This window comes from Empidonax traillii, unplaced genomic scaffold, assembly GCF_003031625.1.
Source record: "Empidonax traillii isolate 1590-97213 ecotype Southwest subspecies unplaced genomic scaffold, ASM303162v1 scaffold388:size1278207, whole genome shotgun sequence".
NCBI classification, from domain to species: Eukaryota; Metazoa; Chordata; class Aves; order Passeriformes; family Tyrannidae; genus Empidonax; species Empidonax traillii.
The window spans coordinates 861,259-867,258 of record NW_020955581.1 but is presented as its reverse complement, the minus strand read 5'-3'; the positions used below and the strand labels follow the sequence as shown (position 1 = coordinate 867,258).

The 6,000-nt window shown below is 37.9% G+C and overlaps 1 protein-coding gene across 1 annotated transcript in view; it reads left to right on the top strand.

Moving 5' to 3' along the window:
* The first annotated feature begins 910 nt into the window (after window positions 1-910).
* The window catches only part of LOC114062227 (contactin-1), a 154,776-nt gene continuing 149,686 nt past the window's right edge, over window positions 911-6,000 (top strand). Inside the window, exon 1 of the mRNA XM_027893446.1 lies at window positions 911-956. The gene's annotated coding sequence lies outside the window, so the exon portion shown is untranslated. The remainder of the gene's footprint in view (window positions 957-6,000) is intronic.

The following is a 6,000-nucleotide window of genomic DNA, read 5'->3' as shown; positions in this document are numbered from 1 at the left end:
CTGCAGTGACAGTGCAGTGAATTTTCCCCTGGACCACCGGGGGCTCCCTTATTTATAATACAGGTGAACTAAAATGACACAAAAAAAATACAGACATAGAGTAAGCTGGAAATCTGTTTGTTTTATGTAGCAAACTTCTGAAGTGAGTACACTGTATCATACAATGTTTTGGGTTGCACTAGATCTTGGAAGCATATGAAAAATTGCAAGTAGTGCCACTGTAGTGTAATTCCTACCTTGGATCCACTGATCTAGGTGTACAGTCTAGTAAGAGAGGCAGTGAAGATTTATAGGTAGTTTGACAGTATCCACAGATGTGAATTAGAGAAGGTTTGGGAAGATGAAATCAAACCCAAAGTTGTATAAATTTTTTTTAATCTTTTTGGAAGGGCATGCCAAAATGTGATGGATGGAGACAAATCAAAGGAGGGATCACAAGAGATACTATAGGGAGAAGAAGGAAGTGTGTTAGAGAAAGTAAGAGTTTGGTGATGGTGTACCAACATATGTCTGAGCAGGCATCTGTCTAATTTACTGCAGGAGAGAGCTCTAAAATCCAGTTTTTCTGATAAGGTATCAATAACTTGAAAAAATAACTAAATTTGCACCCAATCTTATTTTTAAAGGTAGTCTGTAATAGCCTGTGTAACAAGTAATCAGGAAAAATAAACCACACAAGCCTAATCTGCTTTTAAAGTTTTAAATTTGGTAGAATTTTATAAGTATGTCTTATCTTCAGACAAGAAAGTGACTAACTGGAAACCAACATGTTTGTGAATTGCTGGAAACATCAGGGGAAAACTGACTGCAAGAGAATGTTATGAAAATATGCATAAAAAATTCTAACAGAATTGGTAATTGCAAAGCTGAGCATTGAGCAAACAACTAAGCTGTCTTTATTTCATTCTAGATACTGCCTCTGGATCTATGTGGAAACAGAACCCAAATTATTAGAGGTTGGTGACTTTTCTTTTTTCAGTTCCTACATATGGTTTTAAAGTAATTATTTATTACCATGTTTAAGTAACAAACTGAAAGATGTGAGCTTTTTAGGAGCAAATAATTAGTCCAAGTGCATTTGAAAAAGTGGTTAAAACATCATTAATTCAGAAGTGAATGCTGAAATAATGCACAGAAGCAGTGTTGTGCCTTTGACCTCAACAATGTGATTAGTCTTTAAATTTTAGCTGTATAGAAATGTAACATTATAGCATTACATCTGTTGGCAAGGTCTTTTGATTCAAATGCTTCTTTGGTTTGAATTTATACTTGATCTGTATATCCATATCCATCAGTTCCTATTTGAAGGTTGAAGTAGTCTGTACTCCTGAGACTGTATCTGCCACGGAAGCCATAGTGAACAAGCTTTTCATACATATATGTATTACAAAAGCATAGGGCTTGATCTGTATTTTTATTGACCATTCAGAAAAGGCCTTTGGGGTTCTACAGTGTGTGTGTGTTTGAAGCAGGGAAGGTGGTACTCAATGATCAGGTTAGAGATGGCTAAAGCCCTTCCTTCCTTGGCTCTGTATGTACATACTGCTGGGCAACAGGAGGCCCATAGCTCAGTGGTGACTGTATGCAGTATATGAAGTGGATTTATAGGCTACTGTATAAAGTCAGGTTACACTGCAATAAGCAACATTGCATGCCTCTGAGGAAATGGATGGGATCTGGGGGGATGGACAGTTGAAATAACAGTGGCAGCTCAGTGAAGCATAGTGATTTCTAACCTGCCTGGTAAGGGTGTGCAGGTATGACTTTTTCCCCTGAAGATCACTTAAAGATTGCATTAACGTAATGTATCTGTAATGTAGGTCTATCATTCAAATAAGAACATAAACAAGAGGCAATATATAGTTTTAAATGCCTGGAATGAAATTCACTGTTGTAGAAAAGGACCAGAGGAAGTCATGGCTTCTAATGACAAAACATGGTTCTTTATCTTAAAGTTGTTTAGCACCGGCATGCTTAAACTTCCAAGTCTTTTACTTTCTGTAACTTCATCCTTTTTCTGTTGCTGGACAAGGAAAACAACATCTCGAAGTAATGCTATAGTGAATCCTGCAGATACCTTCTCTAGCCCAAATCTTTCTGAGAGTCTGAATCTTGGTGTCTTTGGCTGATATATTGACAAGCTACTTTCTCAAATATTTCTGTAGTACTGAACCCCGGTTATCTGTATAATATAAGCAAATGACAGTAATTCTTCTTATGCATTAGGGTTTTTTTTTTTGTGAAATACCTCTGCGCATTTCTATTTTACATACTGCTTCAGTTAATTTTAATTTAATGAACAAATTAATGCAGATCAGTCTTAATTTTTTAGTCATTCTTAGGCAACCTGTCTGAAAAATACCCCAAAAATCTCTGTTTTTACTGTTTAATTAATTCTTACAGAATTAAATATCCGTCTGTCACTTTTGCCCATTTCCAAATTACAATTACATGATTTTTTGTATATATGACAGTATATACATTATATACTGTGTAATGAATGTACATGTATTGTATAGTATGACCTGACTATATTGTTCAATGCTAGTCGAATGGCATATATTTTAGGCATGGTTTCAGTATTTGACCTTGATTTATCCCATAATTTCTGGAGAGAGCTAACTTTTCTGTTCAACTGTTTTTATTTACATTCCATAAAGCTGGTTTCTACATTAAAAAAGACATAAGTGCATTTTATTAATAGTTATTTGTGATTCCAGTTGCCTAAACAGAGTTTCTGGAAGTTCAACGATGCATTTCCATTTGGATTATAAGTATGACATCATACCACACTGTCAAAAATCCAGTTCTTACAGAACTGTTCTTAGGCTCTTACTTTGATTTACAGGTGCCTTGTGTGGCAATGTGGGACATGTGTGTATTTGTCAAACTTGCAGCAATGCATACTGCTGCAACCAGACTTTTGTAGCAGTTCTGTTCTTTGTGCTTATAAATGCACCTTTTTTCCATGGAATAAATGTTTATGAGACAGATATTTCATTCCTGAAATGTGTTCTGTAACTGAGATGAGAGACATCAAATTGTTGTCACACACCTTTTCTGTTTGAGAAAGAGTTTATCCACCTTTGTTGCACTGTTCCTCATGTTCACTTTTCCAAGTACGTTATCATACTTTTCTTACCAATAAGCCCATAACTGGCATGACACATGCTGTTGCTCTCAAAAGAACTGCTTATTTTTCTGTACAATGAGCTCGTGATCCCAGGAGCAGTTGGATATACCTGATGCTTTTTGTCTTCATTCAAAATGGCCACAGGCTCCTGCTGTTTCTAATTTATTACTGTCATCAGTTAAGATGAATATTACTTTTATTCTTTGTCTGAAAAAAAAACACAAAGTGAAGAATAAAGGCCCTTGTGGAGGTGTGGGAGGTGAAAGTGCAGAAGTCTGCACTTCCCTGCAGTGGCATATAGCATTGCTTATTCTCCTGCTGGGAGAGGGCACCTGCCTGCAAGCCCACCAGGTAGTGCTGTGGGTCTGTGCAGCTGCAGTAAGCCACAGGTAAGATGTAATATAATCCAGTACTTTTCCCCAGGGAAGGAAGCACCTGGGAGAAGGCCACGAGTCTCCTGCACAGCTCTGTCCTGAGCTCCTGGGATGCAGAGGGGTAGCAGGTCACATGCTAAGCATATAGCTCTGATCACCATCTTTAGACAGTGCTGTCATGTAAAATGACAGAGAGGCTGGGGGTAGGGCAGCACAGCTGTAATGCAACATTGAAGCCTCCCTATTCCTCTCTGACCTTATGGGATTACACAGTGTTGTGTAGGGTTGCCAGTCGTTCATGTTTTGTTCAGAACTGGGAGAGATGCTAAGCTGTGCTGAGCTGTCGCAGAGGAACCCTTTCTGGTAGGACTGAGCACTTAGGACACTGCGGGCAAGTGGCACAAGTGTCATATGCCTCTCTCACAGTCTGACTCGGAGACATGATTCTGTGATAAGACCAAGCGTGATGACTCTCATCTATTTGAGGAGAAAATTGAGAGGCAAGTATATCATGCTTTGTGTGTTCAGCAGAAGTAATGCTGTTGTGTTAATGATTGCGTAAGCTGTAGCATCTCACCTAACAAAGCTCTTTGAAGTATGCTATGAGCTAATTAAATATGCAGACATTCAAAGCTAGTGCTTTCCATACATAGTTGTATATCTGTGAAGCAAGACAGTATTTTTGTATTAAAATTGGGCACTGCAATGTCTCAAAGCATGAAATATTAGATCTGTGTTTGGATATAACTGTTACAACAGAGTAAATACTTCTCAACAATCTTCCAGAATTTGAGTATGTTCAAATGAGCAGAAACAGTTACAGTCAACATTTTCACAGAAAGGCCTTCATAGGATACATTCTGATACATTAATTTCTATAGCTATGCAGCTACCTTTTATATTGGAGGCATTGTTTTCGAATTACTGAAGTATTTTACAAGCAATGCTCTTGGTAAAGTCCAAAAAAAACGAAGTACAAAGGCCAGTCTGTTTTCCATATAGTAGATTGTTGTTCAAGAGTTTGTGCCAGCCGGTGCAGAGTGTACAATCTTGTCTTATTGCTCCCTAAAGAGATGAATTACTCAACTGCCTTGGCTCCTGGTGCTTCACATTCTTATCCTCGTATTGTTGGAGTGGCCCACTCTTCTTCATGGAGCAGCCAGTGTAACTGGCAGAAATTTAAATGTGTAGCATTGTCTTCTTATAAAAGATCTTAACCTGTGAGCTCTTTTGGATACGCACCAGCTTTCCCAGCTCTGAGTTAATTTTACTTTTGAGATTTTTGTGTTTAAAAGAAAAAAACAATAGATTTTTTTTTAATTTTCAACAGTAACACTGTGCACAGTAGTATCTATTAAAACTGTTGAAAATCTGCAGAAATGGAGTTATTGATTGATACACTGATACATTGTAACAGCCCACATAATTCACCTTGCAATTTTTCTGTTCAGAAAGCTTTGTTTAGGGTTGTAATTTCATTGGGTATCTGACACATGTAGGGACTGTGAAAAAATGAGGTAAATCCAACTAAAATCACTTGATTCAATTATATTTCTTTTTTCAACACATTTTCCTGTGAAATACGTAGTACTGTGTGCCTTCAACAATTAATCGTTTTAAAAGTTTGTGTTTGCAGCTGCATACATGCTTTAATGTGGTTACCACGATGCTACTGAAAGGCACCTCCTAAGTGCTACTGCCATTGGTGATGAAACCCTTTGACTTTGCCAGGACAGTACTGAAGCACATATGGAGCTGTTGCAAAGCAGTGAGTAGAATCATTTTCAAATCAGCAGCAAACACTGAACATCAAGCACAGACATTTCCAAATGGAGGGTGTGCAGAGAAGTATTTGCTAGACTGGTCACAAAACCCAGTAGCCTTTGGAGGACCCACAGTAACTGAAGTGACAGAGACTGTGTATATGAGTTCCTAAAATAACCCATAAACCCTCCATTTGAAAAAGAAAATTAAACTGCCATGTTGCTTAGAAGTAGTACTTGTTGCATAAACAACAAAATTTATTTTTGATTAGGAGCAGAATACTTGCAGATGCTCAGAATATTTCCCTTGTTCATGTGTCAACACTCGTGATTCCCTAGTCAGGCCCAGTGGGAGGAAGATTATCCAGATGTTTGTTTAGCCAACTGCTGGTACTGACACTGGGGTCAGATACCACCTCCTTTTCTTGAGGAAGGAATGGTCTGTGTCAGGCCCTTAGATTATGGGTGTGTTGAACACTATTTGCATCAAGGCAAGATATTAATGCCCTTTTATGTGTTGCTGGCTTTCACAAGTAAACAAGAAGAGACTCATATGGATGAAAATACAGTGTTCAGAATTCTTGACATCTTCAATATGTGACTTTTCACTTTGCATCCGGAACAGTGTGTGTTTTTCATTAAAAAGAGACTAACTCTGCAAAATATTGTTTACTGGAGCTTCCAAGAATTATGCAAGGCAGTTGTTATTTGCAGACCACAGAACTTTTTC